A 24,482-nucleotide genomic window follows, 5' to 3' on the forward strand; every position below is an offset into this window, starting at 1 on the left:
AATGGTAGGTCCTGAACCAGCAGACTAAACATCTGGTTCTGCCGTTAGGGAGACTTTTCTTCAGCTCTAGCCTGGTGGAGCAACATTAACCATAGCTCAAGTCTGGCTGGGTGGCTGGGATGGTCACACGTGGTGGCACAGCACATCTCCTGCCTCCTCTGCTGGTGTCAACCATCATTCTGCTGCTTTTGTCCTGACCCCTCTAGCAAAAAGACCTGCAAAAATAAACCATATCCACAGCCCACGGCAGACTATGAGATTCAGTGACATTTGACTCTAGCTTTGCGGATGTAGCTAAAAATTTATGAGAAAAATTTCCCATAGAGCTATTTTATACATATACATATATATAAGATTGAGGTGGTTTTTTAACCAGGCTCAGTTACCTGTATTCCTGATGCCTGAGCAGTAAGCTACCTTGGCACCAACTTGCTGCTTTTTAGAGAGATTTTTAAAGCAGGCTGTTATGTTGGTGCACACACTTTTTTCCAAATTAAGACAGAAAGTTTACTGTGTTTGTAGTGCAATTAAAAGTGTTAATCAGTTGTGCTGTGCTGCACAGTTAACCGGTGTTTCTTTGCATGTAGTGATGGGGCTTTCCCAACAGATGAAGGCTCCAGCCTGGAGGTTGCACACTCCATTTTTGTTGGAGAAAGCAGCAACTTTGGCTCCCAGGGAGGCCAAAACAGCTACTGGTGAAAAGGGGCAATTGAAGAATACAGAACACTGCAAATGAAGAATACAAAGGGCAAATGAAGAATACAGAAACAAGTGAGTTACTCTTCTGCCATATTTTCTTGTTGTCCACCTAGGGTAGAAGAAAAGCCTAAGGAACTGATGTGACTACCAATGAGTAATTTATGCTGAGTGTTTAAATTATTGTACAGGCCAGAAATAATAAGCATCCAAATAAACTCATTCTTCAGGCCAACAGCTTGAGAACATTCTCAGCTGAATGTGTTTGATTTAATTTGCTGCTTAATTTATTAGTCACTGGAGAATGGATTAGAGAATCTGAAAGGTACCAAATGGCTTTTGTGTACTGCTTCAGTAACACAGCATTGAGATGATGGAGGAGCTCCCAGACAACATCCTGCTGTTCCTCCTGCTGGTGTAGTTGGGCAGACGTGGATGGTTTGAAAAAGGGGAAACCATTTTTCATTATTGCACCTTATTTCTCTTTCAATTAGCTGAATGTTATTTTCTGTTTTGGCAGCAGCACAGCTTCCTGCCTAGCAACCACTGTGCCTACCCACATCCCCATAGCAGGGTGCACTTCCCAGTACTTGAATTCTGCCCTAATGCAGGCTTCTGGTGTTGATCACCAATCATTAATCCCTCTATAAGGGATTTAAAATTAAGGAATAAGCAGTACTCAGCAGACATGCCATGCACTTAGCCCTGCTTATACATGTCTCAGCCATAAGTGACAGAGGAACAGGATCTGTGTAGGACAGCAAGAATAATCAGAGCTCTCCTCCATTATTATCAGTGTTGTTATTTTAATTGCAATTGCAAAAAAAACCAGCTCCTTTGCAGTTCCAAAAAGCTCAAATAATCTGTGACATTGTTAAGCAATGTACTCTTGGAAAGGAGCATGCCCAAAGGCCTTGATATCTGTCCTTTCATTAAGCCATAGTGCAAAATGGGAGGTGGGGGTTTTACCAGACACAACTCTGGAAACTGAAGAAGATTTTTTGGCCAAGAACCATTGTTTGTGCCTTGTTTTTCCAATTGGCAATGTGTTTCTGGAGCTCTAGAGCCAACCAGTAAGAGAAAACATCAGGGCTGGGGGGGTGGATCTGTGCCTCAGTGACCTCCAGCCTGGAGGGAGCCCGTGTACCCATGGGATGTCCACTTTGTGGCTTTTATGTCTGAACAAGTCTTTCTGGACTTACTCTTCCATTCCACTACTAACCAGCTTCATTACCGTCTGCAAAGCTGATTCATGCCACCCCTAAATCAAACACAACCAGGGCCAAGCAAAACTTGGCACCTTCTCAAAACAAACCATGGGAGAGGCAGGTCCTTACCTGTGACTCCAGCGGTGTCTCCTTCAACTCTGATGTCCTGACAACATGTCCGTGGACTGATGCTGCAGAAATCAGTTTTCTGTATGGAATGCTGTAGGCTAGGTCCTAGGGATGTCCTGTGAAGTGGTGTGTACAGAGGAGAAACTGCTGCACTGGCTTTCAAGGAGACACTGTTGCCTCCAGGGAGGCAACATTTTGTTTTCAATCAATTTTTCAATCATGCTGATGCTTTCCTGAGAAACCCACCTACCTTGGTATAGGAAACCTGATGGAAATTCTGCAACAAAGCTCTTTCAGGTGTTCTCGTGATCTTGAACCCCTGAGTTCCTGGGGACATGGGTTTTGAACTGCTTTACCCCATCTTACAAGCCTTAGGCAAGTTGTAAGAGTAATTTTTTTTGTCCTTGAGCCTTAACCTATAGAGGATGTTCAGCCAGGTTTTGTCTTGCATTAACTGTGTCGAACATCCAGATTGCAGTTTTGGAAAAGGTGGTTTAGCTGCTTGTTAGTATCTTTCTGTGCCTTTAGGAGAAGAGTTGGAGTTTACCCCAGCTTTTAATATAGGCTTCTGTTTGTTTTTAAATCTCACAGGACATTCCCTATTCGTGAGTTCCAGATTTATGATGGGCCTGTCAGGATGGCAAAATGCACTTTCAAGAAGTTCACCCCAACTGCTGACAGATACTCAAGGGCCATCAGGTTCTTCATGAGAAACTCCTGGCAGACAAGCCCCCAGAACAACGTATCACAAATCCTGATGGAGAAAACTGTGAGTAAGAAAAGCAGGAATTCGTGCTGACATATGTGCAAGCTTTTGAAGTTTTTAGAAGCAGAGAGAGATTTATCCTAGAGCAGGGAGTTCCAGGCAGTGGGGCATGTTACATGGGTCCACATCATCGATTTGTCTTTCAAAGCCTTCTGGTTTTAATGAAGGTTATTTATAAGCTAGTAAAATGTGAAGGTAATTTATGTCTGAGCAAACATGCATTAAAAAATTTGGATTAGAGGAAGGTTTCACCTTGTAACCAGAAAATCCAGAACATCACTCTTGAGCTGGTGCAGCATTATTAGCTTATATGAGCTGAGGATTAGTGAAGATCTGGCCTCACAGGCTGAGGGAAACACAAATGAGATCTTAGGAGGCAGTAAGCTGCAATACACTTCTTATATAGCAATAGCAAATGCACTTAGAAGCAAAACCATGGCTCAGTTTCTGGGATCAGCAGCAAAATTCCTGTTGAGCACAACAGGGACTTCCCTTGAGCAGTGGCAGCAGAATGGGGCTCTGTATCTCTGCTTTGGCAGGAGCTGTAGGATGCTGAGAAGTTCCAGTCCTTGTCCTGGATTCCTGCAGGGATTGTGGCTCTGCAGATTGTCTTGGGAAATGATGGATTCCACCTGGCTCACTCCCAGGGATCATAACCTCTCCTTAGCTTGTTTCAAACAAGGTCCATGCTTGTTAGGATGTCCGTGAACTGCAGTAACTTTGGCTTGAGGTTTGGCTTTATCTTGAGGAAAATTTCCATTGCTCTGGCATTGACCAATATCACTTTCTGGCAAGAAGTTAGTTTGTCTGTCCCCTCTCTGGTACAGTTTAGACCAACAACAGGAGGGTATTTCATGAAAGGATGATGTTGATTGCTCCTCTAAAGGAAACACAGTTCCTGTGCATTTCAAAAAGGCATCTTAGTTGCCCTAGATGCTTCAGGGAGCTTTGGAACAAAGATAAGGGATAACTTGCTGAACCTTCTTTGTATTCTCCCTTGGGGAGATGGTTATAAGATTATCACAGGGAACATGAATGAGAAAATCAACCTGGAACTGGGGAAGGGAGCTCAGAGAGAAATATATGATGAAAAGTTCAGTGGGTGGATTGGAAGAAAGTGGGATTTTTCCTCCAGTAATACGTGTAGGACTCTGTCCAACAGAATGGTTTCAGACAGATGATATCCCTGCACATTAGCAGAAAGGGTGATTACCTCTTGAACAGCTGAAAATGGAAGTTTTTAGTACAGTTGTACCATTTGAGGCCAATGAGCCTGTTAAATATCCCAGCAGTTTTTTGTCTGAGAGGCCATTTAGCCTGCAATGCCATGAAGATCTGAGGTTTTTGAGGTAAAAATTGGTCAGAAGACTTACTAAATAGTTCTGTAAAGCCTATTACAAACAACTAATGACATTATCTCAGAGATTATTTCTTGTATGTACATTTCCAAGAAATATCTGTTTCTGAAGCTGGTATTTTGCCAACTGAAAAACTATTTATGGTTGCAACCACCTGCATCTCAGAACTTTTCACTTGGATTCTGTTTTATCTGGATTGAACCCAGATGTGCTAATTCTGATTTTGGACTTGAAGGACCAGTTAGTTTATTGTTTTGATGGTAATTGCTATATGGGACAATACATCTTTGAGTAGTTAAGATAGAGCCTGTAGACCATTTTAATTAATTTTCCGTCTCCAGGCTTCACTTTATTACTTTTTAAAGGGTAGCTAAGTAGTAATTCCCTAAAGGACAATCATTTTACAGCTGTTTTTTTAAGAAGAATTTAAACATTACTGCAAGTTATATAGTGATGAGAAAACTATTAGTCATGCTGAAGGAATAATTGTATAATTAATAAAACTAATCAGCAGATTGGTTAGACAACAAAAAATTAAAGTCAGTCAAGTGTTGTTCAATTCCAGTTTAGAAAAACCAGTTGACTAGAACAGAAGACCTAAGTATTACACTCCACAAAAAGTATTTTAGTTGCCTTTGCATTGAGGATCCTGAATCTCTCATATAAAGATATCTGTGCATTTATCAATAACAATGTTATTGCTAGGCTGGTTGTCTTTTGTTTGCTTTTAAAAGGGTATTTTTCAAAAGTTATTTTAAAGCAGTGGAAGCTGTAGTTGGTCTTAACTCAGCTGAGGGCATGGCTGATGGTTGGGATGTCCTGTAGATCTGGTTACTGTCAGTCAGCAGGACTTGAAGGGCCCACAGGAGATGGCCCCATGCCCAAACAGAACCCTTACGCATCATTTTTTAAGAAGATCTGGCATACCTCTTTTTAGTCATAAAATAGCAACCTATTCATCCCTCTGCCTCTTTGATGCACAGCTCCTGTAGAGTGAGGTGCAAGAGATCTCTCTTGCAAGAGATGTCACCTTTTGGATTCCCATGAACAAGGCCACCTCCAGCAGGTGTAGGAGACACTTTAGCTGTCCTAAATCACATCCTTTGCTCTGGTTAATTTTCCCCTGCATCCAGGAGTTTAGAGAAGATTTGAGCCTATTCTACTCCTGGCTGTGCCAACACTACAGAATCTCTGTAGTGATGGAAATCATCTGGAATTCAGTGTGCCAAAGAAATCCCAGGGGTCTATGTTGGGTGGGTTTGTGGTGCTCAGAAATTCTTCGAGGGGCCAGAACTGGCTCTTGCCTGTGATATTGCAACTCCCATGAGTTTGCAGTTCTGCTTAGCTAAGGGATTGACACTTCCTAATGCTGCCTGTGCTGTGTTTAGTCTGTGTTGTCCTAGTGCTGGGTCTCTGCATTGGAGAAGAAGTTGGCAAATAGTTTATGGTGGGAAAAAGGAAAGCAGACACTGAGTAAAAGTGTAAGTCTCTTACCCACTGAAAGAGAGGGCAGCAAAATAGAGACAACCCAAACCCTAAAGAGCCTCCTGACCAAAGGGAGTGTGTAGGATAAGGGTTTGTATGACACCAGCAGAGCAGAAGCCATGCAACGAGGACAGAGATGATGATGCTTGAGAGTGGTTTCCTCAAAATGGTAACAGTCGTACGATGAGCAGGCTTTTGTTGGCAGCTTGTGCCAACACTTGAATTTTAAAAAGAGTTGCAAGTTATTATGATGTTTTACAGCACATTATTCATTTTTAATATAAAAAGTGTTTTCCACGGCAGTCCTCAGGATTTGCCTGCTGCCTTTGGACAGGTTGAGTTAGCACATTCCTCAGAGATTACAGACTCCCATAGCCATCATCTGTCAGGGCTCCCTGTCAGGCTTCAGACAGGTAATTCAGGTAACCTTTATACTGTGTCACTCCCAGGTAGTCCACACCTAAAGAAAATTAGGTGTCTGAATAGTAGTGTGGTAGCTAGACATGACCTGTCTCTGCACCCTCTTCTAGTTCATTCCTCACTGCTGATGAGCACACCTGACAAGCTGAGTCTGTTCTCTGTTCACTTACGTAAAAAAAAAAAAAATAGCTATTTTGTCATAGCTGTAATTGCAAACTCATCGCACCCCAGTCATTCAGTGTATAAAAGCAAAGTAACCTGGAGACTTAAAAGAAGTGACACTGCTCGGTAACTTTTCCTTTTCATTTCTGACTTTTTAGAGAATGCTAGAATGTTTTAGAGGAGAATCTGATTAATGTTAGCACCAAAACTCTCTGTTGCTGGATGGAAGCACTGGGTATTAATAAAATGTAAGCTGCACTGGCTGTGCTTTAGTTTGTTTTTGAAGTAGGACTGACTCTGTTCTCCTCCTCAGTGCAGTGCCCATTTTCATATTCAACTCCAGAAGTGCACTGTCACAAATATTTATAATGGAGCCTTGAGCTGCAGCACAGTGTTTACATTTTTTAAAATCTCCTCTTCTATAAATTAAAATGAAAGAAAAAAAATTCAACTTTTGGTATCCTCCTACTTTGCCAAGTAGCCTTTTTTGGCAAAAATTTCCTGTGGTGCTGTAAGAAAAGGCTTCAAAACACTCAAAAATACACATTAAATTTCCATGTGTATGAGCCTCCTTTAAATGAGACCGTTTCAGGTGTTTGCTTATGAGACTCAGACGCGAAAGTGGCAAAAAAAAATTGGTTCTAGGCTCTAATTTAATTTTAAAGGAATAAATACATTTATTCTGCAAGGAGTTCTTGAAGCACTGGTCATTCTTTTTAAGCCAATGGGACTTTCCATCTAACTCAGAAACACAATGACCCTCCTATTCTCCTAAGCTGTTCTGTTTATTATTGTTAAAATAAAGCCTTTAAAGCCCTTAGTAAACTTGCAGCCTAATCCTGCTGACCTGAATTCTTACTCATGTGCACAGTCCAATTAAAATTAGTTGGGCTAAGTGGAAACAATTGCAGTTTTTTGGGTCGATGTGATCCAGTCACTGTTTCTTCCATCTACTTTTCTACACATTGCTGCAGGACTCATTCAGAGTGCTTGACCTGGAGTAATTATTTTCTTGATTACTTCAGAACTTAATTGTCACACAGTGTAATAGTTTCCTCTGCAGACATTCTAATATTCCATGTCTTTTTTGCTGAACATCTGCAGTTTCCTTGTTTTGCTGGATTTTCATGTCAGGACAGATTCTTTTACTCAGCTACTGAAAAATCCTGCAAACAGAGCTATGCCTGATGGAGATAATGCTGCTTCCTGTTATTTTGCTTTCCTAAAAAAAAACATAAATATAATTCTTTAGGGGATTTATTAGAATGTGCACAAGAGCCAATTCTGGAAATTGCTGTCACTTTTATGGGTTTTGCAAGGTTTTATGGGAACAATTAGGAAAAAAAAATGGCACTCAAAGGACCACTTAGAACAGCCATTGAAAATGTATGAGAAAACTCCCTATATATTTAGTAATTTTTCTTTCTTTGATCACAGCTGTGACTTTCCTCAGCAAATTTCATAATCCTTCAGTATTTCCCTGCCCTTTGAGTCATCCCCTTCCTTTTGCCACCACACAATTTATTGCTGTGTGATTTCAAGGAATACATGGTTGTGCGGGTGCCTTTCAAAGAACCAAAAATCTAATTTTTGTGAGAATATCTTCTGGGATCAGGAAATGAGGGGAGAAAAAAGCAAGGCAGTAAAATTTTTGCTGGATAGATGAGGCAAAACAAAACCTTACTCAGACAACAGAGCTTTCTAGTCACAGCTGTACCACTGTTCTGGCTGTTACAACACTGCAAACCTAATTCCTTTGAGCTAACCAGTAATTTTTCATCTTATTTTCTTCTAGGTTGGACTGAAGGTGTTCTTTGGCAGATTGGGGCAGTGATTTGGAAACAATGATAATGATGGTGACAAAATGTCTGCTTTCCATGATCTGGATGGCTCAGTGACAGGGTACCTGGACACTTTCCTAGGAAGGGACATCTACCTGCTACAGCACCCTGGGTGTCTGACTGTCCCATGCTGGAACGGGGTGATGTGTACTGGGAAATTCCCACAGGTAATGGGGGGAACATTGCTGGGGGTGTTGGGTGGGTGTTCTCAGGGACTGTGCTGAGAGGTGATGGAGTGAAACCTACTTAATGAGGTTATTAAGTAAATAACCTCATAAAATTATATTGGGTATAATTTTACCCCTCTCAGTGTTTTTTGCCTAATTCCAGAGTCTCAGTAAATCTCCTGTTGTGCCCCTGCCTGCAGCTGGGGGCTGTAAGGGGAGCCCATTGCTCTTCCCATTGCTCACAAGAAGCTTCAAGCTGAAATCCATTGGGGCAGAGTTTGGCATTTCCTAGTTCTTTTTTCCAGATGTTTGTCCACCTTATTATAGGGCTCTGCTCTAGAAGTCTGGTGGGTCAAGTTTCAGTGATGGAAAATGTTCCTCCTCTGACACATCCCACTGTGTTCAGGATGGTGAAATGAGTGGCTGAGACACAAGCTCACACTCTCTTCTTAATTCCCACCCAGAAATCACTGGCTTGAGGGATGGTCAGTCTTAGGCCAGGGTGGTCTTAAACCCTTGCAGCAGTTTTCTTTAGTTAGAGACCTTAGCTGAGATATTAACACTTTGGTAGAAAGGGCTGCAAATTTCAGGTAACCTTTCAGTAGGGAAAGAAGGGGAAAATTGGAGGGGAAAATGGAGGGGAAAAAATGGAGGGGAAAAAAATGGAGGGGAAATTTGACCTCAAAATCAGCTTGTGGCTCATGGTATGTCGCTCAAATTTTAACTCCTTTGTATGTAGGTAAAGAATACTGTAAATATGTGACTCACCACAGCTTTCAGTGGCTCTCTTTGCTTCTCTGCTTCTAAAGGATATTAATGTATTCACAAAAAAGGAATCCAGGCCTGTTTTAAAACCCCAGTTCCTCAAACATCTTGCCATGTCTCCTCCCTCCTTCTACTGAGCAAGCCAAATATTTAAGACTGTGTGATGTGCACACAAGCACCATGTGGATGAGGTTGAAGAGTTGGTACTGGGAGCCCTCACACGAGATGTGGCTTTGGAAGGACCATTCTGTTCCCCTGGCTCCTGAGGACAGCCCTGTGCTGTCACGTAACGACTGCAGTGGGGTGACTGCTGGGTATGAAAGGCAAGCATGAAATATGAAGTAATCTTAAAATAAGATCAAAGTTCATGAGTGAGAGCAGGTGTTACTTATTTATGTTTTTCTTTATTAAAAGCATTCTGTGCACTTGGGAGCATGCTGCAAACTCGTGTCTCATTGGGAGCTGGAAACAGTGCCCAGGCATCAGCAGCTTGGCACAGGGTGAAACTGCCTGGAGTCCCTGAAGATGGGGCAGCACTCAAGTTGCCTCGAGAGGAGCAGGCTGTCAGGCTTCCTTCTGCAATGTGCAGTTTTGTGAGGGAGTGGATTAGCAGAGGCTGATTTCCTACAGTTGCACCTCAGGATTGGTTTCAAACTTAGACTCATGGATTTTCCACGTTGGGAGATTTCTGGCTGTGCTTCCTCTGAGGCTCCTCTGACGTTCAGTAATGTGTGGGCTTGCACTTTGGGCAGTCAGATGCAGCACTTTGCTCCCCTTTCCCCAAGAAAATTTCTGCATCAAACTTTTAGGAATGCAGTTACCTTTGAGACCCCTATGTACACAGCTATATGCAGATTATGCATATCTCCTTGAACTAGAGAAATTGTATACATTTGCTTTAGCTATTTAAGTGCCTAGACAGTGGACCAATGTCCCCTGGTTTGGTACTGATGGACAAAGCCAGGATTTGGCTCCTACATTTGCACTGGATTAGGTTTTTGTGCTTGGGACTTATGTTTTGCTCTTTGTCTCTGGAGAAATTATGTTCTTGGCTCTGGCAACATAACTGTTAAATTCAGAATTGTAAACAAGTAGGCATTTATGTTTTTATTTCTATTAATACTCTCACAGTTATGGCACTCTAGGTGGTGAGGCAGTTTTTCCACCATAGAAAATTTCCTTGGCTAGGTTTAGGCAAGCATAAACATTTGCTTCTCTGGGATCCGTTACCAAAATTTTTCAACTAATCAGCATCCAGCAGGATGAGTAAAGTTCATATTAAATGCTTCACTTTATGGGTTTTATGGCTAGGGAAACATATATGTGTGTGGGGTAGAAGGAACTGGTCCCGTGCACGAGGGTTCTATTTAATTTGAAGGGTATATATGTTGGAGTGTTTCAGCTTAACCCTGGTTCTCATCACCTTAAAAAACTGATGATTTGTTTGTGTGCTAAATTCCGAGTGTCATATTTTAGATCAAAAGCCTAAAAGAGTGAATCCAGTTATGGAACAAGATGGTTTGCTTTAATCTCAGAAACTCTATTACAAAATCTGTTTTTCTTTTCCTTTTCAAGTAGCCCTGGTAGACAAGAACTTTTATGCTCCCTGGTGCAAACAGGTGAAAATGTCCTTTCGGTCCAAGGAAATTGTGACTCTTATATTACTGCTGAGCTGGGCCCAAGATAGTCAGCCCAGGGATGGGCTACTTGGCATGGCAAAATGAGACCAAAGTCCTTCAGCTAACATTGCAGCCAAATCCTTTCTGAGCAAAGTGCCTAAAGTTCAGTTAATTCCTTTCTGCTTGGTTTCCTTCATTTGCTTTTCATGCTCGTCTTCTCCTGGATGTAATTTTCTTGGGAAAGGAAATGCCTGGGGAAAATCTATTCCTCTGGTAGCTTTTCTAGTTCTGTAAAATCCTGGGAATGGACTTTCCTGAGGGTGTTTTAATCTGGCAACTCAGGCTGACATTCCTACCTTTCCATGGTTGGTTCATGGCCCTTCCTCTTCACTGTCCCCAAGAAATTTCATGTTTCCTTCCCCATGTGGTGTCCCAGACAGCAGGGAACACTAAGAAATGCCTCATGCTTTGGCTCTAATGTTGCCTTTCACCACCAAAGGAGTTCTGGCACCAGCTTAAAATCACAACATTTACACAAGCAAGAACTATCAGGTCTCTTTGTCCTCTCCTTTTGATTCTGGAGCTTGTAGGGATGGTGTTGTCCAAACAAGACCAATCCCTTTGCTTTTTAATCACAGATGAAACTTTCATGTTGTAATGTAAATACAAGGAGGCTCTGAGGGAAGAAAACAAATAGGGGGAGGCTCACAGGGAAATCACAGGAGTTGGCAGCACCACATCTTCTGAGAGTCACTCTGTCAGCAGAGTGTGGAGGTCCTTGATGTCCTGTCAGCCTGACTTTCAGCTGTTAAAAAGGCCAGTAAGGAAAGAAAAATCTAGAGAGAGGATCATCCCATAGTTATCTTCATGTAGATGGGTGAGATTTCTAACAGCACTGAACTGGAGACTCCTCCACACCTGCCTTCCTTGTTAAAATATAAATGAGATTCCTAAGCAATTCTTGAATTTGATATAAATTGTAAGGCATGTGCTTTGGCTCCTGCTGGGCAGTAGAAGCTGTACACTTAGCTGCTGCCTCACAATTTCATAGCAACTCATTAGGAGAGGCTGTGAAACTTCTTTTTTTTTTTTTTGTCTTTATTAGTCTTTATTAAAATAAGCAGAGTTTTTGGCAGTAAGTGCTATTTTCTTTTATAAACTTAAAAAGGTGTTAGACACTCATAAGGGATTGCCACAGAGCTAAATAGTGTCAGTTCTGAATTACCAAAAAATTGATGCCTTGCTATTATAAAATACTTCAGGCAATGCTGTTGATTTTTCATCAGTTCACTTAGTGAACTGCTGCTGAAATAGAAATTCTTCCACTTCTGTCAGCTCTGTTATTGCAGTGGAAGTTTGCAAAGGCACTTGATCCTGCACCTCTGAGTTCTATCCCTTCAGCTGGTATCCCCTCAGACAGATGGTTTTGCTGCTAATGCTTCTACATACAGAGCATGCAAGAGATGCAGTAAGCACCTTTTCTAAGCACCAGTAGAACTGTACAGTCCCAGGATATCTGTGATGCTTGAGCGTTGTCATCATCTCACAGACTGGGAAGAAGGAAATGCCTGCAAGATATATTCAGCCAAAGGTCTCTGTATTTGGAGAAAGAGCTCCAGTTTTGATGTCTGGTGTACACCACTGGAAAATCAAAGTAGTTTTGCTGATGCCGGTGATAGCCTGGCATGTCCTAGCATGTGCTAGGGAAAGAAAGATACATTTTTATGTTTTTAAGTTCTGAAAGAGTTTTAGACTTCACTCAAAAATTTCATAGGGAAAATGCTTTGCTCTGGGAAATGAACATTTATTCAACAGTGAACAAACCAGAAGGTGAGGTTATGTTTACAGCTTCTAAATTCTGATGTAGTTTGTCCCAGGCTGGCAGATGACAGCACAGCAGGACAAAAGCTGTACAATGGTAAAAAGAGGTAAAGAAACCAGAAAGCAAGCAAACCTTTTCTCAGAAACCAAGATTTTCTCTTCCAATATTTTGCATGTTGCTTATCTGCACACTCACTATCCAGCTGAACAGCAGATCTCCCATGAATTGTAAAAGAACTTATCTTCTCAGTTTCACAATTAACTTGGGAAAATTGCCATGTAAGCACAGGGAAATCTGACACATCTTTTTAGCAAGAAGTGTTAAGCAGCTAAAATGACAACTATGTCCATTAAACCCTTCAGGAAAGTAGAAGGCTCACATTTTATAATTCTTTAACTAGCTTTTCTCTTACTACATTAAGCTGTCACCACTTCTCATACTTTTAAGTATCTTTATGACCCACTTTCTTCTTTTAAACATTTTGATAGAGCCAACGAAAAATTATGGTGGTATTGCTACAGAAAATGGATTATTCTTGTTACTTTCCTTTCACACCTATTCAAAAATGTTTTGTTCCTGCAAAGGCAGATACTAGGAAAAAAAAAAGTGATAAAACCTTCCAACTTCAGTTGAAGCTAGTAAAGGTGTAAAGTAAAGGCTGAGGAAGAAAGGGGCCATATTGTGACATCCTGAGAGCACTATGGTGTGACAGTGGCTGATATTTCATCTTCCTGGGGCTGGTGGAGCTGAAAGTGTTCTTTTCACTTAATTTTTCTTACTGGGATTAAAAGGAGGCTTTTACTGGATGAGTCCTCTGAAATTTTTCTGAAGTAATCTGCTGGTTTTGACTGCAGTCCTGAGGGGGTAAAAAAAAGCAGGTACCAAGCCTGACATGAGTCAGCACCACAGAAGGGAGGACAGGGATTGGATTCCCCTCTTGTCCCTTGTTACCTCCAAAGGAGGGGGGTGGCCCCTAGAAAGGGAGAAGTGGGAAACTGTGGGGTGTTGCTTTCTTTTGGTGTGTTCAAGAGGGAACCAAACCACCATGACTGTTCCAGGGCTGAGCACAGTTGCTGCAGGAAACATTTCAGCCATCCTCTGCTCCCAGTTCAAAATTCCCTGACTTAGTGATGCTCCACCTGGGCACAGGAGTCTCTTCATGTAGGATCTGGATTGCTTCATCAGGACATTTGCCTCCTGTGACCTTCTTTAGTGATAAACATTTTGCAAGATCTGCCAGATACGCTGCGCTTCTCAGGGACTGAAAATCTCATCTCTGGTAGCTTGCAGTTCCACAAGGCATTCACTCAGTGACCACTATTGGTCACTGCAGGAGACAAAGTCAGTTTATAAATATTTCTGTCAACACAGAAGTGGCATTTTAGCTTGTTAGAGCAATTACTGTTTCCTTCTCAAAACAGCTGCCACCATTATCTCTAGTGTCAGACCTGTGACTTGGTCGCTAGGCACCGGGGGGGGGAAATATCACCAACAAATCTCTGACAGCTTTCCCCTGTATTTTATTGCCCCATTATACAAACCCTTCCAGTACTCTTGAACCCATTAATAATCGTTGTAGTGAGCAGCTTAAGCCATGCATTGTCTCTTTTTTTCCTGTTGCACAAATACCTTACAGTATATCGGAATCTGTCGCTACTGGTAGTCAGCAGTAATTTAGAAACTCTTGGGCCTCATTGAATGCATTTCCTTCCTTTCTTGGCTTATTTTATCATTTGAGCATTTAGTTTTGTAGTAAGTTACCTTAATATTCTGTGCTTTCTGGAGACACACATTAGAAGGAAATAATGTAAAAGTTTACAGTAATAGGACAAAAACTCTTGCCTCTTATCCAGAAAGGCAGAAGTGAGCAATTATTTTGCAGTACCAGGGTTCATTCCAACTTTTTTTTTTTTTTTTTTTTTTTTTTTTTTTTTTTTTTTGTCAGAAAACGTGGTTTTGGTTGAAAAAATTAGTACATCAATGTACAATTAGTACCTTGATGGCATTTCAGGTCTGAAGGAACCTCACTGATCACCTGTTCTGACCTAAGCACTTAACCATCCGGATGGTAAAAAATGAGATTGAAATGTGATTTATTGTATTACACATAACCAACTTTTCAATCATGGTTTGAGTGTGAAGGAAAAATAGATTTTCCTCTTTGGTTTCATATGTAGGAAAGGTATTTTATCAGACTAAAAATAATTTATTCTTCCTTGATCCATCAAGAATGAGCAAACAGACTGTTGTTCAGAAATGGCTCGGCATGAATTACTTCATCAGTAGTTTCAGCCATCAAGAAAAGCTTGTGTTTAATGCACTTCTAGGATTCACTTTAGTCTCTAAGGGTCTGCAGATACCACTCAGGATAGCTCAACATTAAAGTGCCAGGGTGTGAAAGGAGGAATGGACTGAATATCCAGGAAATATTTAAACCCACTTTTTGACATGAGACACAAATTTTTATCTTAAGCATTCACCATGAGGCTGCTGAATTCAGGGGTGAGGTGGGGGGTAGGCAGGGATGGAATGTCTTTTGGGGCTGCTGAGGGAGCTCAAACTCAACCCCAGGAGCAGCTACAGGTGCTGAGTCCTTCCAAGTATGAAACTGAAACTGGGAGCTGAACTGGCAAGAAATCCCAACTTAAATAAGCACATATACAAAACACTGAGAGACAGACTGGTTTTGCTTGGCTTTCAATCTGCATTGAAAAAATAAGAGAAGTAGATACTGAGATGTGATGGGTGAAGTCCTCATAGCTCTGTGTTAGAAAGAGAATATCCTTTTAGATGGAGTTTCACCCTCTCTGCTTGTCTTGGCTGTGCTTGCATCCTTGCCTGTGGTATTAAAATCTGTTAAGAGACTCCATTTTGATCTACCTCAAAGACAGAAATCGAAGTTAAAAATAATTTTGCTGTATGGATGCTGATGTAGCAGCTTAGACTTTTCTGAATTAAAAAGGATTTTCACGTTCAGTCTTTGAAGTTCTTGATGTGAAGAGTGTTATTCGACATGGCAGGAGAGGGAAGGAAGCAGGATTATGTATGTCCTCACTTGTCCTTGGTGCATTTACAACCCTTCAGGCAATATGACAAGCTGCCTGCTGCAGCCCTGCATGCTCTGACAGATCTGTGCAACTAACTGGGCATCCTCTTTTTGTGCTGGAATTTCACAGTGGGGGAAGCAGGTGAATATCATGTGTTTGCCGTGTGAATTTGCTTTTGTATGTGTGGTGGCAGGGCAGAAAAAAACAGAGCATAGTTTTATAATTGATCTGGGGGCTGAACTACAGGCCAAGGGCATCTGTTGGTCCTTGCGCAGAAGAGATCTGTGTTCAAGCCTGTGGAAGATGGGGTATTTAGTCCATAAGATCAGAGAGTCAGGCCAACTGAATTTTAGTCCCCAGAATTTCAGCCTACTCTGCTACTTCAGAGTGAGATGTGGATTCCATTAGATAGCTGGCCCTGATCCAAAGCCTGTTGAAATAACTTGAGTTTTCTGTATTTTCAGTGGAATAAGCCTGTTTTCAAAGTACAGCTATTTGAATTAATAGAAGAGTTTGTGATATTTCCTTGATTACTCTTTTCCCTTAAGACTTTGAATAGTGAACATTTTTACAGCACTGTACAATTCATATCTCACTTCATGGTGTCCCCATGAGCGGCTGCAGATGCTATTTCTGTTTTACCTTTTTATTTGAACTGGAAATGTTTCAGTGACTTTCCAAATGTTCTGAGCTCTTCATTGGCAAAAACCATTTACAGGCAGCAATGATCAAATGCACATGTTATTGCTGAGCCTGGCTGGTTTCATGGATATTTTTGTCATTTTCCTTTCACCCTCAGCTTTATATTCAGGCCAGACGCCCTGAGAATCTGACCTTATTTGTTGCCAGAGCAACATTCCATTCCCATCCCTTGAGGTTGCAAGGGGTGAGCAGAGGAGCACCATACCAGCAGTACCAGCCTGTCACCATGCTTGAGCAAGTTTATACCATCCACTGGGATGGCAGAGCATCCGAGGATGTTATCCTGTACCCAATCAACTTCAACAGGTACTGCCCTATGTTGTTAGGAAATGTTCTGCTTTCAAAATGTCTGGAGCTCTATCAATTTCCCAGGTTATTCACAAGTGACCTTACAAATGTCTCAGCAACTTCTGAAAGTGTGGAAGCAGGGTGGTAATGGCTGGCACTTGCTGATGCAAAGAGATACCTCTGCTTTCACTTTATTCCAGCATTTTTGATGTGCAGAAATGTTTCTCTTTCCAGAAAAATTTTTGAAACAGAATTCAAGTTAAGTCCTGGCCTGCTGTCCCTGAAATCCCTCCAGAAGAGCTCTGGCTCTTGTTCGTCTGTTTGTACTTGTTACTACACACATAATTTATCTCCCATATATATATAAAGTGCAGAAATACTTCAGAATGTGCACAGATCTTTGCATCTCCTGTAATCCAAACAGCACTGGAATCACTGTTCCCTTTTATATAAAGTTTTAAAACAGTAAAGCAAAAATTGTAGGCTGTGCTGAATTTGTTTCCCATGCTTTCTTCCAGCATTATGTAAAGCGGGGTATATCCATTTTACATACTGCTTTTTTCCCTTGCAATCTTTTTTTTTTTTTTTTACACCATTTCTCTTATGATTTTTAGCACTGGTTCTTACTTTGGTGAAATTATTTGTGCACAACTCTCAAGAGAGAGTCCTGCAACCCAGCCAGCTCAGCAGTGACACATTGCCACAGTTTGCACAGATGAGATGCTGCAAGAGGTGAGCTCCACGAAAAACCTGACCATTAACTTGGGTTTTCCAATTTATCTGATCCCTCTGTAATAGATAAAAATGTAATACAGTCGAAGGACAATTATGAAAATTAAATCTTCCATGATTACACACAACCTAGCCATGCACAGGCTCAGATTTGCAAATCAGGTTTTAAATTGTTGACATGAAACAAGTCAGAGGCACTGAGGGCATGAAGCAGCAGGAACTGCTGGTAAATCTGGCAGGTTCCCAGTATTATTCACTAAATCCCACACCCATCCTCTGGAGCTCCTCCAGCAGAGTGCCACTGCCACGGTTTAACCCTAGGATAGTTTTGGCAAAAGCTTGAACTCTATTTGGTTCTCCAGAACTTTGGAATTGAAGAAATCTGGGGAAAAATACTATCCTTAGTTCCCATTATGAAGCCCCTTGGGAATGTAGTTGAGACTGGCAATATTTCCCTTTATACATGCCCATTATAGAGAGTGACACATCTGCTCCTCTTGATTTAAAGACCTAGTAGCTGTAGGGTCATGACTGAATTGCTGGAGGATCAGTATTTGGACACCTCTGTCACAGAGGAATTATTAGAATTAAATCACTGTTTTCCATATTAATATATCTGTGCACTTTAAGCAGAGGAAAACCCATTAGTCACTCATGGACAAGCTGAGCTTTGCAGTTATTATCTGTCTTAAAATTCTTAGCTATTTCCTTGCAATTGCAGAGCTAAGTCATCTGCTGGGTAACTGGTGGTTACTCTGTCACTGTGCCAATTCGTATGTGCCAAAGATTTGGCCCACGGTCTTAAGCACAGATTTAAATTGGAATGCAGCACTGAGTCTCTGGTAAAACTTTGCTTGAAGTGTAGTTCTTGTTCACTGAGCAACTTAACTACATTTTACTATTGAAAACCACAACGTGGTTGTGATTCTCTTTGTCTTGTGCGAAACCAATTATTTGGACAGGGCAAAAGTTTGTAGATTTTTCTGATCCAGAAATGTTTGGCAAGGTGTGTGCTTTGAATAACTATAAACAAAAGAAATACACTGTAACAAGGGAAAACCCACAATTTTACTTCATTTCATTTGGGGCGTCTTGCTAAGAAATAATTGAGAATGCAATGTGTGGCTGCTGTGTGTACACCTCAAGTATGCTGGATGCTTATGGCTGTGAGACTTAGGGCTGATGCCATGGCAATGGTGAAATGTCCAGACTACATTCAAAACCATGGAGAAATGAGATTTCAGTGGACAGATAAAGCAATTGAGGTGAAAAACAGGGTTGATGGGTTTGAAGGAAAACAAGTGACTGCCTAAGTAGTTGCATTTATGACCTTTATTAAAGATTTGCTTTCTAATCATTTCTGGAATGGAAGAAATCTCAGAGCCCAGAGTAATCAGAGTTAGAGTATCAGGGATGACTTCTGCCTGTCTCAAGTGGTTTTATGTTTTGTTTTTTTTTTTAATTTTAAAATCCAAAATACTGAATAATCTGCCAAAAAAAAGATCCTTAAGATAATAACATCTGTGCAAAATGTATGATGTAAACCAAAAATGTTTGATGAACTTGAATAGCAGTATTCTAGGATAAAAAATTTCATACATAACCAAATGAACAACTAAACTATTTTTAGTCTTGTCATGTTAAAATGATGGCTGGATACAACCAGGATGCTGCCTTGCAGCTTTCAAGCTTCCAGAGTGATGTTCTGTGCACTGGCTAAAGGAAGGTCAGAGGGGAAATAAGGAATTTGACAGGGAGATGTGTACCAGGATTTGGACTTCTATGGAGGTCAAGCATAGCACTGATGTTGAATACTTGCATGATTAACACTTTCTCTGCCTCTGAAGCCCTCTAGAAACACCCAAGAGAAGTCATGCCAGTTCAGATGTCTATTAAAGGACTAGAACATCTGTATTCCTGGGTTAGGCAGGAGCTGGTTAGGTTGAATTCACATAACTCAGCTGAAATTGGCTTTCTGTGAGCTGTGAACCTTGCCCAGTGAGTTCAGAGGCACAGTTTGGGTGGGTTTGACAGTGAAGGAGGAAGACACCAGTTAGAGCACCATCACTGAGCAGATCTTTTTCTTTCTATCATGGGCACCTGAAGGGCTGCTGCAGTACTTGTGTGCTCCTCATATTGATTCAAGATGTGTTTTGAGTTTTTCACTTCCATCAAAATATGTAGATAACCAAATGAAGTTGCTGTGTCTTCATGTGCTGCCATCTGCAGCCATGTGGTACAAGAGAGCACCAACTTCCCTCCCAACCAGAGGGGTGCTTGTTTGCATTTGCCATTAGGTGACTGATGGGCAAATGTAAAGCCATGCTGGAGACCTGCAGGCTGTGTTCTGAGGCTGCTGGGGAAGATGGCTGCCTCAGCAGAAATGCCCTAATTCAGCTCTAGGGAGGGCTGTCTGCTTCAGGGCTGGGAGTTTCCCTGTGGGAATGAGAGGGCAGCTGGGTAGTGATGCTTCTGGGAGAGAGGTAATGCAGGACAAGAAGCTTCTGATCATTTTGGCAAGTGAACAGAAGGAGAGCACTGCCTGGAATTTTAATGACCAGGAATGAAGTGTGCTCCAGAAACAGCCCAGATCTGCTGGGGATTGTTCCCAACTCAAGCATAAAGGGTGTTCAAAACTTTGATGAACGGGACCTCGGTCCCCTTCTCCATGGGCTTCATCCCTTTGTTGGAGCAGTTTCCACGCCCTCAGAGCTATTTGTATGTTTCTTGGGGTTTTTTTTCTGCTTCACAGAAGAATGAGAATTATCTGTGAGACTGAGTTAAGGGCTTTCCTCCAAATTGCTATACTGGAGCACAAAGGTCTGCAGAGAGCAACAAGCTTGTTACAAGAGGAGGGGAGAGGCTGGTAAGGCAGGAGAGGATGGAAAACATTATTTGGCTGCAAGTAAGTGCCTCCTTTCAGGTGCTGGAAAACAGTACAAAAAGTGGCACTTCATACATTAAGTGAAGTCAGAAATGAAGCCCTTCAATTTAATGACTTAGGCTTTGTGTGTGTGCAAATTTTCTAATTGCAGAAGCTAAGGCAAATGCACAAATCAAAGGCACAGGGCTCTTCAGGGTTCTTTGTGCTATCAGCAAATCTAAAGATAAGAATTAAATCTCCTCAGACTACATATCTGAAGCATATTGTAATAAATTGAGTTGCTGATGCAGCCTGAGTAGCAGTGGCAATTAGATGAAACATTCTTTGGTTTTAATAAGCACAGGCAAATATCGCTGCACTTGCTCTGTTAAGGCTCAGGGGGAAGGGTTTTCCCTTATTAGGGCTCTCTGCTCTGGTTTGTCAGAGAATTCAGGGAGATGGGAGTAGTTAGTAGTTTAAAGAGCATATTTTTCTGTTGGTAGGTTGCCACAGTTCTCCAAAAGCAGGGGCTCTCCTGGCAGTGCCTGGCTCCAGGGGCTGCCTTCCCCAGTCTCTCCTCATCCACACCCTTTTAACCTCACCTGGAGAGGTACAGTGGGGCTCCGGATATTCATAAACCTCAGTGCCTTGCTGCAGGAGCTGAATCCTTATGAGAACTTTTTAAGAAACAAGTTGGCAGGGAGAGGGCCTGATTTCTTGTCAACAGCAAGGAAAAGTGCAGATATCCATGTGTGTGCTTGGGGGAGTGTTCAGTCATTTCCCTTGCTCCTGTGTTTGTACAAGTGGACAGGGATGTGCTCCTGTGTTAGCTAGGCTGGAGGTCTGCACTAGGGCTTGTTATCCTGTTCACCAGTGAATAATCTTAGTAACCTGAAAATCTGAGAGTTTGCAATGAGATTATGTCTAAATTCTTTATTAAAAATAGTGGAGCCTTTGGACACCGGATGATATGAAGCCTTCAGGACGCTTCAACTCCTCCAAAGGTGGAGATTTCAGTGCAAACAAATGTGCAGCTCATCTCTGCACTGAGAACTCTGGGGAACTCATTATATTTGTATTTGTCAGGGTTGTGTAGGTAGGTGTTTCTCCTATGGTTTCTTATTCAATGCCAGTCTGATTCATACTTTCAGCTACTTGTCATTTTTGCGATTAAATTCCTTAGCGATGATAAGGTCTGAAGGAAAACAAAGATAACAAGACAAGGCTAGAATGTGCTTCTTGCAGACTCGCCCATTTTATGGGTATTTCCTAAATTGTTTCTTTTTCAGATCAATTATAAATGAGCTTTTCCTCTTGCTTCCCAAAATGTCAGATGCACAGGAAGGCAAAATTAGTATCTCAAAGAGGAACTAACAGTTTAAGGCTGCGACTGCTTTCTTCTTGTTCATACATGAGTTCTGACCTTGATCCCCCATATCTGGCAGCAATGCAAGTAACACCAGCACTATTTCCAATAATAATAATAATAATAATAAGTAAAGTGCTACTTGGGTTTCATAGCCCACTCCTCCTGATAACATCTGTAATTCAGAGCTAATCACCCACACACCACAGAAGTCAGCAGATATCTTTGAATTCCTTCCTCTCTATTTAAATCCTTTAAATTACTCACAGGTTAACCCATGGATGAAAGCCACACGATATTTCTTAAAAACTGGAAAGAAGCTGAAACATTTGCCAGAACACCAGGCTGCAGATTACCCTGTTTTAGCACAGCTGGGTCAAAGCAGGTGCTGACATCTCCGTGCTGGGGTCATCCCAAAGCCCCCCCTTTCCCTCCCCTCTCCCAGCCCTTGCTACTTCCTGTCCTCTGTGACTTCTGCTTGCAGCTGGCCTGGTGGCAGTGGCCAGGATTAACAAGGTGACTCTAAGGATAGATGTCCCTCCTGACATCCTCCTGTCCCTCCTGCTCATTTTACAGCATGAATAAGAGCTATCTGAGCACCAGACAGTCCCCAGATGGCTGTGGCAAACCAGGCTGCTCGTCACTTTGAAGCACAGCATATGAAACCTGAAGGTTTTTCCCTGCTTTCACTCTTTTCCCAGCCCATAGAGTGGGGCCTGAGGCTCCTCAGGGCTACCAACCTCTCCTGACCTGATGGGCATCTGAGGCACAGCAGCAGGAAAATACAAAATACACAACAAGGCCGTGATAAAGTACTTAGGAATGCACTAAAAAGATGCACATTTAATTGAGATGGGATTTCTTCATGAAAGCATGTAGGGTGGGAAAAGAGATGATAAAACAATGTACTGTATTTAAATGCAGGAAGTTCTTATTTTTGCCTGAATACAATTGTCTGTGAGCCAAATGCTGTCTGAGTCAGACCCTGTTTCAGGAGTATCAGCAGAAGTGTACCTCAGGGCAGGATCCCTTCCGTGATTTGTTGAGCTTCACAAAAGCCAAAATCATTCTTTTTGCCTAAGAAGGCACATGGGTAAAACATAAAAATTGTAATTTTTATTAAGAGATGGTCTGCACTTTTGAATTTTTAATGGTATTTCCTAAATGGCAACATTTAGTAAAGGCAGTTAAATCCCAATACACACAACTGGAGTTAGTTAAATACATCTCTAAATTGTTCCATCCCTGCAGCAAATGGTCTTCCAGAAGAGTCCATTCTTAATAATAAGGTCCTGAAAAAAATTGCCGGATGTTCACCCAGTAGCCACCTTGTCACTGCAGGGGGTTTGGATGTGAATTGAAGGCAGAAGATTAAAAAGAATTAAAAAAAAAAAAAAAGAGGAGCAAATGACAGCTGCAGGGAGCTGGTGCGAAAATTGGGTTCAAGGGAAAGAGGTTGAGCTGGGAGAAAGCAGTGAGAAAGCAGTTCAGCTCATGTAGATGTTCACCAAAATGTCAGATGTGTTGTTTTTGAATAGGAGTAATAACAGTTGGGGGAGACTGACTCACTGACAGGAAAAAATAAGTAATTTTTTGTTGTACTCTGCAGCATTCCCTCACCAGCTTACCCCACATTTTCATTAGTGAGATCAGGGTTTGGACTGTGCACTTCCAGGGTCATCAGCTACATGACACACCATGTCAATAAACATGGGGAGCTTTTTTCTAAAATAATATTAATCAGCTTAGAGGCTCCCTTTGCTAAAATACATCCAGGATTGACATCCAGCATAACCACCAAACCCAGCACTAGATCAGACCCATTTGCCCAGGGCTGACAGTCCACCAGATGCAGTCAAGGGGCAAGTTCACAATACTGAAGAAGTGTTATTTGTCCTCTCCCAGGCAATGAGAGTCCCAAACATTCACTTTTTCACATTTATTTCCAGCCAATTCTCGTCTCCAAGTTACATGACTCACTTTACATCCCACCACTCACAAAAGTCTCCCCTCCTTTGCCTGCTTGATCATGTTTCTCTGAGTGGCTTCACCTTTGGGAGTTTGGGGTTGAGCTGGGGGGGTTGTTCTGAGGGTTGTAAATGAGGTATGTATGTGTGTACGTGCAGATCTGTATCTACCACTTGTCCAAGAACAGGAAACCTCTTGCTTGTTTTTTTGCCTTTCCCTCATCCTTTTTTTTTCTTTTTTTTTTTTTTTTTCCTTTTGCTTATCCCCAGAATCCTCCTCATTGCCAAAATGTAAGAATAGTTTTGTAACACTTTGCCTGATGCTTTTGCTTCACCTGAAAGGGACAGAACTGTAAAATGCTAATATTCTGGTGAAAAAAGAAAGGCTTCTGGGGTTTGTTTCATCCAGACATCTCCAAAAGGAAGTAAACAGGCTAAATACATTCATAAAAATGCATGCAATGCACTGTGGGGATTGTTGAATGACAGTAACAGAGGGGCAGAAGTGTCCAGTTTTATATATGCTGGTGTTGGCAGTCTCTCAAAAATTTCCAAGTGGTGTTTGAAACTCTTAGGACCTGCTAAAATTTTGCTAGTGTATATTCAGATTCTTTCCTTCAAATGCCAAATTATTTTATGTTGTTGTTTTTAGATACACATAGGAAAATGCTGGCCTCATTAAAAATAAGAATGAAAAAAGAAAGAAAGAAAGAAGAATGTTCCTTACTTCTAAAATGTACTGAACTTTATCACTGGCAAAGGTTGTGATCACAGGTATTTAGTTTTGGGGTGAAGACATCTTAAATAGCTCAAGTTAGTTTCCTGCTTCCAAAGTCAGTTTTTCCACCTGAGAATATTTTTATCTGTTTCTCTGGCAAGAAAATCCTAAGAATGGAAGTAAAAAAAAACAAAAGAAAAACGTTTCCTCTGTATTGCTACATTTGGAGGGAGAATTTGTGTACCCATAGTCTGGCTTCTGCTCTTTGTGTTTTAAATTCTTTTTTCCTTTTGTTTGTGCTGGCCTTTAAGCATAAGAGTATCTAAAGCTACAGCTGCTCCCACAGTGTACAGCAGGCTCT

General features: G+C 41.5%; 1 protein-coding gene and 1 pseudogene across 2 annotated transcripts in view; both read left to right on the forward strand.

The window, feature by feature from the left end:
- The window catches only part of CEMIP (cell migration inducing hyaluronidase 1), a 110,054-nt gene that overhangs the window by 13,894 nt on the left and 71,678 nt on the right, over positions 1 to 24,482 (forward strand). The window lies entirely within an intron of this gene.
- LOC139801233 (cell surface hyaluronidase CEMIP2-like) overlaps positions 1 to 24,482 on the forward strand; it is a 49,138-nt pseudogene that overhangs the window by 12,744 nt on the left and 11,912 nt on the right.

This window comes from Heliangelus exortis, chromosome 11 (genome assembly GCF_036169615.1).
Source record: "Heliangelus exortis chromosome 11, bHelExo1.hap1, whole genome shotgun sequence".
NCBI lineage: Eukaryota > Metazoa > Chordata > Aves > Apodiformes > Trochilidae > Heliangelus > Heliangelus exortis.